This window comes from Rhinolophus ferrumequinum, chromosome 12, assembly GCF_004115265.2.
Source record: "Rhinolophus ferrumequinum isolate MPI-CBG mRhiFer1 chromosome 12, mRhiFer1_v1.p, whole genome shotgun sequence".
Classification (NCBI taxonomy): Eukaryota; Metazoa; Chordata; class Mammalia; order Chiroptera; family Rhinolophidae; genus Rhinolophus; species Rhinolophus ferrumequinum.
In genome coordinates this window covers 66303434-66318034 of record NC_046295.1, presented here as the reverse complement: position 1 = coordinate 66318034, position 14601 = coordinate 66303434, and positions in this window count along the sequence as shown.

Sequence of the window (14601 nt, the reverse complement as noted above, 5' to 3'; positions counted from 1 at the left end):
AAAAAAAAAATCCCAGCCCATCACTCTGCCTCCAGAAGATGGAATTCATTGATCAGAGTTAAAGTTCCAAATCTAAGTGGAAAAAAAATAAGGTCCCTGCATCATTAATTTCAATAGAATCTAAAACAATGAGATGCAGCCAAGCAAAATACAATGATATCTTAATGTTTCCTGTTCCTTAAGTTACCTGCTCCCAGAGCGCAATGGGAAAGAAGACATGCTCACATTTTTCTGCCCACAAACAGTTTTCAAAGCTGCTGGGGTTTCTTTAAATTATGCTATGTTTCCAACATTCAGAAAAACGCAGAGGACCATATAATACATACTCTCACACTAACTCAGATTTAATAAATGTTAACATTTCGTCATCTATACTTTGGACATTGTAAGACAATAAAATGTCACAGATACAATTAAAACCCCTTCACTACCTCTATTCCTCTTCCTCCTTCCCTAAGATAACCACTCTCATGATATTGGTATATATTGTTCTGTGCCAGTTTTTATACACACTGTATATCTGTTGTTCTGTGTGATTTTTCTTAGTGTGGTAAAACACACATAATAAAATTTACCATTTTAACCATTTTAAAGCATAAAATCCAATGTCATTTAGTACATTCATCATGTTGTGCAACCATCACCACTATCCTGCTCTAAAACATTTTCATCACCCCAAAGGGAAACCCTGCACCCTTTAAGCAGTCACTGCCTCCTTTCTCCAGCCCCTACCAACCACTAATCTTATTTATACTTCTACAGATTGGCCTGCTCTGGACATGTCTTATAAATGCAGTCATGCCATACATGCTTTTTTTGTGTCTGCTTTCTTCCATTTAGCATGATGCCTTCAAGGTTTATCTGTGTTGTTACCATGTATTCGTACTTCATTTTTTTGTATGGCCAAACAATATTCCATTTTATGGATATATCATATTTGTTTATCCATTCACCTTTTGATGGATATTTAGGTTGCTTCCCTTTTTGGCTATTATGAAAATGCTGCTATATGAGTAAATATTTTTACGTAAGTTTTTGTGTGGACAAATGTTTTCAGTTCTCTTGGGTGTATACTAAGTGTGGAATTGCTAGGTCACATGATCATTAGATTTAACGTTTTGAGGAATTTCCTATGTCCAAAACCCTGCATGGTTTTATATCAGTATCAGCCTATATCTGCCTTTTCCACTAATCGTTATGTTTTAGAGTTTCCTCTAATTTAATGCTTAGCTGTAATGTATTTATTTTAATGGTAGTATAGAACCCCCTTGCATGAATAAACCGTTGTTCATTTACCACTCCCCTATTGCTGGATATTTCGGTCCCCAGTTTCCCACTATCATAAGTAACATTGCCATGATAGGAGTTTCAAAGGTTGCAGTTTGTGGACGAAATTTGCAGAGCAAGAGACCCTCCAGACCACTTATAGTACCTATTCTTAGTTGACAGCCCTCAAATTCCCCAGGGTGATGGTTCTGGCTTGTGGGTGGAGAATCAAAATGAGAGAGCTGAAGGGATACAGCAGACCACGCCCCAAAACAACGAGAGGGTGGTCAGTGTATTATGATTCCCAATGATTGGCTGTCCTCCCTGGAAGAGAATGATCGATTCCCACTTATTGCTCTGTGACCAGCCATACATCCTTGGAGGAGGATAGCCCTGCCCCCACTCCTCCCCAGACATCAGGCTTGACCGCATGATTGGTGTGGCCTTGGGATATGAGCAGTAATACTGTATGCAACATAGGAGCTTTGGGGTCCATCCCCTGCCTCTTCTTTCTGCCCAGACCCCAGAACGAAGACAGCACATGGAACAGAGCCCCAATGGGCCCACAAGGACCTACAAAGTGAGCAAAACAAACTTGTGTTGTTGTACGCCTCTGAGATGTTGGTGTTGTCAGCACAGAACAACTTAGCAAGAGCTAATGTGAGGGCCCTCTGCTTTATCCTCTTCCCACTGAATTCTCTGCAATTTTGACCTGAAAATCCACCCACCTAATTTTTAAACCCATTTAAGCATCATTCCAACTAAAATGCATTTACCAAGTTTGGACTCTGCCTGTTACCCAGCCCAGAGCTTGGAATTGAAAAACACAGGGAAAATCATCATAGCTTTCATTCGTGAGCACCTGCTCTGGGCCAGGCACACTTGGGCAGGCAGCATGTCATGTGCCCTCCTGTCGCCCGAAAGAGACAAACATTGCCATTATCCTTGATTTACTGATGAGGAAATTGATGCTTCGAAGTATTAAGTAACTGTCCTCAGGGTAACACTTGATCTAGCAGAGGCAGCTGGAGAAACTGGAACTGAGCACTCTCACCCCTCTGGTCCTTTAAGACACGCAGCCTGCCTCCAGTGAGCTCACAGACGTGTCCTCCTGTCACACCATAGCTGTCCACGCCAGGGACTTGGCAAAGGTAGGCCGCAGACCTGAACAGATCATCCCACTTAGCTAAGCCGCAACGTCCCTTGTGTGTCGAGGTAACAACTGACAACAGCCTGGTAGTGAGAGGGGTTCAGCGCGTGTTCTTCCCTCCATCTGTGGACGGGAGTCTAGGATTGAGCCACACCCACCTAACAGTGACGACCTTGGGCAAGCCACGCTCAGAGGCTCATTTTCTTCAGCTCTTGACTGGGAATAATCATGGCAACCTCACTGGATTGTCGCAAAGTGGAAATGAGTCAAGGTGCGTGAAAGCGCTGTGTAAACTCCAGAGCACACTGTACAGGTCAGCTGTGAGCCTCCTTTCAGGATACAACACTTCAAAGGTCTTTGTGAGAGGGCGCTCACACCCACACACCCGATTCCAAGAAAAACACAAGAGGTGGGGGCCCATGTGGTTTCATCAGTCATGACTCACAGAGGCCACTCCTGCTGGGTATTCAAATCCTGTGGTTAGAGGAGCTGTGCTTTTTGCTAACCACTCCCTAAGGCTGCAACTAACACCCACTCTTCTCTGGTCCAGAGGAAGGGAGTGAAAGGCCAAGGTGCCTTGGAAATTTATTCCAAGGCAGTGCAACCATCGTGGGTGAGGGGTGGGGGTGCCCAGGATGTAAACAGGGAAGTTAGGAAGGGACAGGGGTCTTCTGGTCCATGAGAAAGGAGAGGATGCCCACCTCTAACAGCAGGAGATCCAAGTAGAGGAGTTCAGGAGGTAGCAGGAGGTGTTAGGTATCTATTGTCTCATAATTCTGGAGGCTAGAAGTCTGAGAACAAGGTGTCATTAGGCTTGGTTTTTCCTGAGGCCTCTCTTTTTTGTTCTCTGAAGTCTCTCTTTTTGGCTCGTAGCTGGCCGTCTTTTTCCTGTGTCTTCACAACCTCTTCCCTCTGTACCTGAGGAATATGCTTGTGGTAATACTTGATCATGAGGTATTTTAACTATTGATGAATTCAAATTGCTGGCATTTTATATAAGATTTTAAAATTCTATGGCCATATTAAATTTTATTTTATGGTGCCATCCTTATAGGGTTTAAATATCAAGGTTATACTATCTTAAGTGAGATAGGTTAAAATGAGACAGGGAATTTTTGCTCTTCATTCTATTCTACAAAATAACTGCTATAACCACATTTTATGTGTGCCTTGAAGGCTTGGTGAAAATGAATAGTAAAACTCAGTTGCCTCATTTATTAAATAGACTGTCTTTACCCCAATGTAAATTCTTGCCTCTATTATCATAGATTAAATGACCATATAGTCATGGATTTATTTCTGGGCTCTCTATTCTGTCCCATTGACCTATGTGTCTGTTTTTATGCCAATACCATGCTGTTTTGATTACCATAGCCTTGTAGTATGATTTGATGTCAGGTAGCATGATACCCCCCATTTTGTTCTTATTTCTCAAGATTGTTGTGGCTATTCAGGGTTTTTCATGGATCCATATAAATTTGAGGATTATATGTTCCAGCTCTGTGAAAAATGTCATTGGTAATTTGATACAGAATGCATTGAATCTACATATTGCCTTAGGCAGTATGGACATTTTACTTATATTAATTCTTCCTATCCATGAGCATGATATGTGTTTCCAATTATTTGTATCTTCTTTCATTTGTCTCTTCGATGTCTTATAATTTTCTAAGTACAGATCTTTTACTTCCTTGGTCAAATCTATTCCTAAGTATTTTATTGTTTTTGAAGAAATTGTAAATGGGGTTGTTTTCTTAATTTCTCCTTCTGATAGTTTATTATTGGTATATACAAATGCAACTGGTTTCTGAATATTAATTTTGTATCCTGCGACTTTACTAAATTCATTTATCAATTCTAATATTTTTTGGTGGAGTCTTTGGAATTCTCTCTATATAGCATCATGTCATCTGCATATCATGACAATTTTACTCCCTCCTTTCCAATTTGGATGTCTTTTATTTCTTTTTTTTTTTTGTCTGATTGCTGTGACTAGAACTTCCAGAACTATGTTGAATAAAATTGGTGAAAGTGGGCAACCTTGTCTCGTTCCTGATCTTAAGGGGAATGTTTTTAGCTTTTCCCCATTGGGTATGACGTTAGCTGTGGGTTTATCATATATGGCCTTTATTATGTTGAGATATGATCCCTCTATTCCCACTTTGCTCAGAGTTTTTATCATAAATGGATTAGAAAGTACAAATTAGTAGTCACAATATAGCTACAGGGATGTACAATACAGTTTGGAGAATATAATCAATAATGTTGTAAACATTTTGTAGGGTGTCAGATGGGCTTTTGTCTTATTAGGGAGACCACTTTATGGACTGTGTAGATGCCTGACCACTGCAGTGTACACCTGAAGCTGAAGCTGAATAACACTGAATGTCAACTATAATTAAATATAGATAGATAGATAGATAGATAGATAGATAGATAGATAGATAGATAGATAGATAGAGGTGTAGGTATAGATATAGATATTGATATAATCACAGGATGTGGAGTACAGCATAGGGAATAGAGTCAATGGAATTGTAAGAGCTATAAATGATGTCAGAGGGGTAGTAGATTGAGGGGGGTTATCATTTTGTGAGGGCTGTAAATGTCTAACTATTACATTGTTTTGTACACTTGAAACTAACAAAGAAAAAAGGAAAGAAAAGCAAAACACGAGAGAAGGCAAAGAAAAACAATAAAGGAAGAAAAACTCAATTGCCTCAACAAAAAGTAAATCAAAGGGGGAAAAAAGAAGAAGGCGCTCGTAAAGGTGGATGATAAACACCATAAGTACATTTTCTGCACTCAAAGCACAATTCCCACTTCCTCGAAACATACAAAGGGACACACTGACCAAGTCACTCTCCTGCTCAAACTCTTCAGTGACCCCATTGCCTTCAGAAAAGAGCCAACTCTTCACCACAGCCTTCTGGGTTCTTTGAGTTCTTGCTCTGCCAGCCCTCCCATCTTCCTCCCTGAACCTGGCACAGGTTCAAATATATTAGCTTTTATCTCACTCCTAGGTTTTTGCTTAGAACGCTGCCCTTCCCGGGATAGCCTCACCTGTAGAACTTCTCCAGTTCCCAGCTCAGATATCACTTCCTCCAGGAAGCCACCCAGAGCCTTCTCACACCTCACCCCACCCTCAGGCTCAATTAAATGACCCTCTTCTGTGCTCCTCCTGCCCTTCATGCTTCCCCAAACCTCATCCCTTGCCACTCCATCTCTTCCATTGCCAGGAGCCCTTTCTTGGCCTGCGCCTATAGTCCTGGGCTCCAATCATACTGCAGAATGATTGACAACCTGACCCACAGAGCCACACCTTGGAAACAGCCTTCCCCTGATTAAATATGCAAAGATATAGGAGTCAGCCTTTGCTTTGAAGGCCAAACCTTTTTTGTGAGAAGATGATGGCTTTCAAAATGAGTCTCAAGTTAAACACTGTGCAAGTTCTTATTTTGGTGTGAGATGGAGTTGAGTGAGGGAGGAAATGCAGCCTCCTCCCTCTTCTATTAAAGCATAAAGCCTGCAGGAGGCAACTTCTTCCTGGGTTGTTCCAGGGTTAACTGAGACAGGCACCCCAACTCTAAAGAAAGGGTCTCAAGCCTCTAACCTTACTATCACTTTCCCCCTTTTTTTTTGCCTTCAATGGGCCTGTTCAAAAAATATCCAACTCTTGTTTGACCCCCCGGGGCATTCACCCTTTGCAGTGACACCCTGATAGTATCCCAGAGATCTAAGAGAATAGCATCCCACCTGCACTGCAGTCACAGGGAAACAGGCCTGAGAGGGAAAGAGGCTTGTTCAATCCATCTCCAATAGGGACAAAGGCAGGTCTGGACACAGGACTCTTGATACTAAGTGGAGACGCTCGGCAGTGTGTATGCTAGACTCAGTGTGATGCCAGGATCCCCCAGCGGGGTTGCCATATTCCCTTTTTCATGCCACCTCCTACTCTAAATGGTAGTCCCCCACCAAATTTATATGTTAAAGCCCTAACCCGCAGTGTGATTATATTTTGAGACAGAGCTTTTAGGGAAGTAATAAGGTTACATGAGACCAGAAGGTTGGAGCCCTGATTTAATAGGATTAGTGCCCTTATTAAAAAAAAGATACTAAAGAGCTCACCCTCTTTCTGCACCATAGGAGAAGGTGACTCTCCGCAAGCTCTCACCAGAACTTGACCATGCCAGCACTCTGATCTCAGGCTTCCAGCTTCTAGAACAGAGAAAATAAATTTCTATTGTTTAAACCATCCATTCTGTCGTGCTTTGTTACAGCAGCGCTCACAAACGAATACAGTACTACAGTAAAAGATCAAAGCAGAAAATCCATATAATCGTATCAGTGAAAGCAGTTACTAAAATTCAACTCTTTTTTAAAACATCCTTTGAGGGATAACATACCAACAGAAAAGTATACAAATTACAAGTGTTCAGTCTATGAATTTTCACCAACTAAAGTCACCTGAGTAAGCAACAGCAGGAGCAGGACACAATGGAAAGAGCACCCCAAGGCCTATTCATGCCTCTTCTAGACCAATTGGTCTGTTACGGTCTGAATTGTGCCCTCCCCCAGATTTATATGTTACAGTCCTAACTCTTAATGTTATTTGCAGATTGGTCCTTTAAGGAGGTAATTAATGTTAAATGAGGTCATAAAGTGGGACCCTAGTCCAATAGGACTGGTGTCCTTAGAAGAGGTAGACACACCACAGAGACATGCACACAAAGAAAAGGCCACGTGAAGACACAGCAAGAAAGCAACCAACTACAAGGCAAGGAGAGAGGCCTCAGGAGAAACCAAATCTGCCAACACCTTGCTCTTGGACTTCCTGCCTCCAAAGCTGTGAGAAAATGAATTTATGTTGTTTAGTTCATCCAGTCTATACCCCACCACTAGTGAGCAAGGGTCGCTGGTTCCCCACATCCCTGCAAACACTTGGCATTATCCAGATTTTTCATTTTTGCCAGTCCAGTGAGTCTGAAGCAATAGTTCGCTGTTGTGTTAACTTGCATCTCTCTAATTATTCATGAGTTTGAGTAGCTCTTCATAAACTTATGAACCCTTTCAATTTCTCCTTCTGTGAATTGCTTACTTGTACACTTCGACCAATTTTTTTATTGGGTTCTCTATCTTTTTCTTAACACTTTGTAGGATTTCTTGAATATTCCAGGTTTTGGTCACATGTTGGTTTTAGATGTGGCATCTGTTTATGACATTTTTCTATAGGAGGTTTTCTCAACCTTGGTACTATTGATATTTGGGCCAAATAATTCTTTGTTGTGGAGCTGTCCTATGCACTGGAGGATATTTAGCAGAACCCCTGGCATCTACCCACTAGAATCCAGTAGCACCTTCTGCCTAGTTGTGACAGCCAAAAATGTCTCCAGATATTGCCAAATGTCCTGGGATGGGGGAAAATAGCACCAAGTTCAGAGCCATTGAGCTGTCGGTTATCCCTCCCGTTGGATTATAGCTATCTAATCCCATTGATTCGAAATTAATTCTCCTGGTTTTAAAAATGAAATTCCTTAATTTTTCATGTTATGCTTTATGTTTTAAGGTCTTGTTTGAGAAGACTCCTCACTGCTAGGTCATAAAAATCTTCCCCTACATTTATTCAATTAGCCTTATTGTTTAACCTTGGACATTTAAGTTTTTAATTTATCTGAAGTCCACTTTTGTATTCTGGGCAAAGTAGGGATACAGTTTATTCTGATATATACAGTCAGCCATTTTCCCAAACCATCTACAAGTCCGTGGTACCTTTCCCATTTATCTGCAGTGCTGTATTTATCATATATCAAGTTCTTATATATGTGTGGTCTGTCTCTAAGTGCTCTATCCTCTTTCATTGCGCTATTTACCTGTCTTTCCACTGAACCATATAATCCTTCCATTTCTATGACTTTGTAATATATTTTAATATCTAAGAGACAAGTCCCTCCTCTTCTTAAAAGTTGGTTCAATTATTTGTGAACCTTCACACTTATTAATTTCAGAATAAATTTGTCAATTTTCTCAACATATCTATTTGGAATTCTGATCGTAATTGTGCCAAATTTATAAATTAATTTGAAGAGAATTGACAATGTTATTCTATCATGAACATGGAATATCTCTCCATTTAATTCAAAACTTCCTGGGGAGAGATCCAAGATGGCAGAGTAGATAAACACTGTGCCTGTGTTCTTTCATGAACACATTAAAATTACAACTAAATTATAGCACAAGCAACCTGGAGAACCATGTGAAATCTAGCTGAAAATATAAAGAAGCCATGTCAAGACTGGTAGGAGGAGCTGAGATGTGGATTGGGCCCCACACCTGCATATGGCAGTTGAGAATCAGGAGGGATATCTCAGCTGTCTTGGTTCCCCCAGAGGAGCCAGGGACCCCAGGCCCCCATACCAGTCTCCCCAGCCCGGAGTATTGGTGCTGAGAAGAGGAGCCCCCACAACATCTGGCTGTAAAAAAACAGTGGGTATTCTGACCATTCAGGTAGGGCGGAAGGCTGCGGAAAAACCAAACGTCCTCTTAACCAGCCTGCGCACAGACTCACTCACAGGCACTTACCTTGGGCTCCAACAGAGAGACAGTTACTCGGGGGGTGGGGAGGGTCTCAGAGTCATACGTGCGGAAGCAGACCGAGGTGTATGATTTTGGGGGCAGGTCTGGGATACAGTCGACACTTTCTGGGTGAGGGGTCCCCTTTCTGTGCAGCAGGCAGGCAGGCACCATCTTTCCTGCGTTGAGCCTGCCCCTCCTGCCAAATCTGAACCTGATTGGCCTGGTGATCTTCACTGCTCCACCCTACTGACTCACTGGGACCCTACCCCACCCAATTCAAACACCACAAGAGGCACTTTCTCTGCCAGCAGCCAGTCCCACCCGGATTGCACTCTTTCTTGGAAAACTATCAGAATCCAGCAGGCTCAAGGCAGGAGGAAACTGGCCTCGGTGTGCTCTGAGACTTTTGCTGAGTAGTTTTTGGCTCAGCACCGGCACCAAACCAGAATTTCCATTAACCTGATGACAATAACTCTTTCCACTCTAGTGACTCCCTGGGACCCGGCCTCACCCAACTCCCATACAGCATGAGGCTCTATCAGTGGCTGAACCTTAAGGTAATCAGCAGGTGGCAGCAGGCCTGGGGGTGTCCTGACTTTTTGCAGAGCTACCCCAGGCCTTTTACTGGTGGCAGATGTCCTCGGTTCCCAGCATGGCCTCTCCCACACACCTCCAGGTTTAGCACAGGCAACAAACAACTGCAGATTGCTTTGTAACTCCTACCAGATAGCCCCTGCCTGGTCACAGGCAGGTAACCTGGACCTTCACTGGAGCCCCTCCCAAGAGGCTCCAGAGCTAACATACTTGGAGGTTGGCTTCAGACCACAACAGAGCAGAGCACTGTCCAATTAGCCCCACAAGCAGCACACCCAAAGGGTGATCTCAACAGGCACCAGAGCCTGGTAGGGCAAATCCCACTGAGTGGAGTGAGCTTCCAACACAGCATCCCATCAGCTGTGGACAAGGCTATACTCCACAGCCAGTCAGCCTACGGGTCAATCCCACCCACTTACATGCCAAAAGCAATCAAAGCTTAACTATAACAGAAGGCCACACACAATCCATGCAAGGGACACTTGTGGAGCACCAGGCTCAGTTGACCAGGGAGATTGTGTCACTGGGCCCCATAGGTCACCTACCTACTACATAAGGCCACCTGGCCAAGACTGGGAGCCATAGCAGATCTACCTAATTCATAGAAACAAAAAGGCAGCCAAAATGAGGAAACAAAGAAATGCATCCCATATGAAAGAACAGGAGAAAACTCTTTAAAAAGAACTAAACAAAAATGGACACAAGCAACATACCAGATACAGAGTGCGAAACAGTGGTTATAAGGACGCTCAAGGAACTTAGTGAGAACTTCAACAGAGAAATAGCAAGCATAAAAAAAGGACATAGAAACCATAAAAAGAACCAGTCAGAAGTGAAGACTACAATAATTTAAATGAAGAATGCACTAGAAAGAATCACCAGCAGACTAGATGAAGCAGAGGATTGAATCAGCAATTTGGAAGACAAGGTAGCAAAAAAACACCCAATCAGAACAGCAAAACAAAAAACAATCCAAGAAAATAAGGATAGTTTAAGAGACCTCTGGGACAACATCAAGCACACCAACTTCGCATCATAGGGGCACCAGGCAAGAGATCAAGAAACTATTCAAAGAAATAATGACTGAAAACTTTCCTAACCTGGTGAAGGAAATAAACATACAAGTCCAGGAAGTGCAGAGTCCCAAACAGGATGTACCCAAATGGGCCCACACCTAGACGTATTATAATTAAAATGGCAAAGGTTAAAAACAAAGAGAGAATCCTAAAAGCAGCAAGAGAAAGGCAACTAGTATCTTATAAGGGAGCTCCCATAAGACTGTCAGCTGATTTCTCAACAGAAACTTTGCAGGCCAGAAGGGATTGGCATAAAATATTCAACGTGATGTAAAGCAAGGACCTACAACCAAGACTACTCTACCCAGCAAGGCTATCATTTAAAATCAAAAGACAGATAAAGAGCTTCCCAGAAAAGAAAAAGCTAGAGTTCACCACCACCAAACCAGTATTACAAGGAATGTTAGAGGGACTTCTTTAAGTGGAAAAAAAAAAAATCAAAATTACAAATAATAAAATGGCAATAGCTACATATCTATCAACAATTACTTTAAATGTAAATGGATTAAATGCTCCAATCAAAAGACATAGGAGAGATGAATTGATTAAAAAACAAAACCCTTATGTACGCTGCCTACAAGAGAATCACTTCAGATTGAAAGACACACACAGACAGAACATAAAGGGATGGAAAAAGGTATTTCATGAAAATGGAAATGAGAAAAAAAAAAAAAAAGCTGGGGTAGCAATACTATTCCAGACAAAATAGACTTTAAAATAAAGGCTATAAAAAGAGACAATGAAGGACCCAGTAATCCCACTTCAGAGTATTTATCTAAAGAAACTCAAAAATGCTACTTCGAGGGGATGTGTGCATCCATCTGTTCATTGCAGCATTGTTTACAATGGCCAAGATGTGGAGGAAGCCTGGGTGTCTGTTGATGGATGAATGGATAAAGAGGTGGTGGTACATATGGAATATTGTTTGGCCATAGAAGAGAATGGGTAATTGTCATCTGTGGCAGCATGGATGGACCTGGAGGGTGCTGTGCTGAATGGAGTATATCAGACAGAGAAAGACAGATGCAATGTGATTTCACTTATATGTAGAATCTAAGAACAAAATTAACAAACAAAACAGAAACACTCTCATAGATACAAAAAACATTTTGATGGTTGCCAGATGGGAGAAGGTTTGGGAGTGTGGGCGAAAAAAAGGAAAGAAATTAAAGAGTACAAATTGGTTGTCACACAGTAATTATGGGGAAGTAGGATACAGCATATGGAATATAGTCAATAATATTGTAATAACTATGTATGGTGTCAGATGGGTGCTAGATTTGTTGGGGTGATGGATGGGAGAGGGTTGGGGGACAGGGTGAGAAAGGTGAAGGGATTAAAAAGTACAAATTGGTAGTTACAAAATAGTCATGGGGGTGTAAAGTAAAGCATAGGGAATATAGTCAATGATATGGTAATAACTATGTGTAGTGCCACTTGGGTACTAGACTAGACAGGGGGATCACTTCTTAAATTATATAAAGGTCTAACCACTATGCTGTACCCCTGAAATTAATAGAAAATAATATGGAATGTCAATTGTAATTGATAAATTTAAAAAGGTGGGGGTGGAGGGGGAGGTAAAGGGCAATAAGTGGTCCCAATTTCCACATATAAAACAAGTAAGTCGGGGGCCGGCCCGGTGGCTCCGGCGGTTAGAGCTCCGTGCTCCTAACTCCGAAGGCTGCCGGTTCGATTCCCACATGGGCCAGTGGGCTCTCAACCACAAGGTTGCCAGTTCGATTCCTCGACTCCCACAAGGGATGGTGGGCAGCGCCCCTGCAACTAAAATTGAACACGGCACCTTGAGCTGAGCTGTCGGATGGCTCACTTGGTTGGAGCGCGGGCTCTCAACCACAAGGTTGCCGGTTCAATTCCTTGACTCCCGCAGGGGATGGTGGGTTGTGCCCCCTGCAACGAGCAACGGCAACTGGACCTGGAGCTGAGCTGCACCCTCCACAACTAAGATTGAAAGGACAACACCTTGAGTTGGAAAAAAAAAAAAAAGTCCTGGAAGTACACACTGCTCCCCAATAAAAATTCTGTTTCCCTTCCCCAATTAAAAAAAAAAAAAAAAAAAAAAACCCAAAGAAGTCACGGGGATGTAATGTACAGCATGGGTAACATAGGTAACATAGTCAATAATATTGTGATAGCGTGGTACAGTGTCAAATGGTTGCTGAACTTATCATGGTGATCACTTCTTTAGGTATATAAATGTTGAATAACTATGAGGTACCCCTGAAACTCATCTAATATTGTACGTTAGCTACATTTTTAATAAAAATCTTTTTTTAAAAAAAACTTCCTTTCATGTACTTTAATTGAATTTAAATTTCTCTTCCAAAGAGGACTTGTTTCTTGATAAAAAATTGCTAGGTAGATATGGCTTTTGTAGCTGTTGTGAATGGCATCATATTTTCCATTGTATTTTATGGTTGGTGTTTGCTGGTGTAGAGGTATGCTATTGGCTTTTCGTGGTTGATCTTGTGTCTGGAAATTTTGCTGAATCCTCTTACTAGATCTAAAAGAAGATCTGTTGGTTCAGTTGCCTTTCTGTGTAGAAGATCACAGCACTTGTGAATAATGATAGCTTTATCCCTTTCCTCCGATCTTCACACCTCTGTATTAGTTTGCCAGGGCAGCCATAACAAAGTGCCAGAGACTGGATGGCTTAAACGGCAAAAATATATTTTCTTACAATTGTAAAGACTAGAAGTCTGCGATCAAGGTGTCAGTAGGGTTGTTTCTTCAATAGGCTCTCTCTTTGGCTTATAGATGACTGACTGTCTTTTCCTTGTGTCTTCATGTCGTCTTTCCTCTGTGCATATCTGTGTCCTAATCTCCTCTACTTATAAGGACACCAGTCATTCTGGATTAGAACCCACCCTAAGGACCCTATTTTAACTTAATTATCTCTTTGATGACTCTATCTCCAAATACAGTCACAATCTGAGTTTTTGGAGATTAGAGCTTCCACATATAAATTTGGGGGCTACACCTCTTGTTGCTTGTTCTTGACTTCAACCGCAGTGATAATCCAAGGTTCCCCCATACTTTTCTGTCTCACAGTTGTGCCAGGCAGGCACTGATGGCCAAGGTAAGGAGTGGGACAGAGAGGGGAGAAGGAGCCAAACCTATCTCCTGGTGAGGCTTTCTGTCCCCCTGTACTCTGACTCATTTTCCCTCCACATGCTGAGTAGGATATCTTCCCCATAGTTTTCCCACTAGGATTTTATGCTAGTTCTTTGGCACCTGCATGCCTCCATCTCCTTCCACAGTGTCTCCAGAGTTTAAGTTTTGGTAGAAGGGGTGGGTAGGGAGGCAGGGAGGAGTGGAGTGAACCATCCAGCCAGAAAGCCCCATGCTTTGGGCTTTAGAAAGATTTCTTTGGCTGCAGTGTAGAAATTGAATTAAAGGAGGGCAATATTGGAGACTGAGACTAGATAAAGGGCTATTGAAATAAAATGAGCTGTCGATTCCCAGTCAGAGGTAGTGGCAACGGGGAATGGAAAAACAGATGGTGTTGACAAGACTTGGCGATTCTTTACACGTGAAATAGAAGGCAAGAAAAACGTCAGGAATAATTCTTAGGTTGCTGGTTTGGGCAACTGGGTGGTTGGCAATGGCTCTCACTATGATACAGGACATAGGAACAAGAGAACGTTTGAGGTGAGGGGAGGGACTCAAGGAAAATGACATGCCCCCAACACATGCCTATCATCCAAATTGAGATGTTTAACAGGGAGAGAGAGCTATAAAGCCGGGATTCAGGAGAGAAATATAGACTGGATGACCTTGGAAGTCATAAATGCATGAATGGTAATTGAAGCCATTGGAGCAGATGTGCATAGTTGAGCTTCCCGGGATGGTGTGAGGAGAAAGAACAGAGGGCCTAGGACATATTTCTGAAGATCACAACATTTAAGGGCTGCTCTGAAG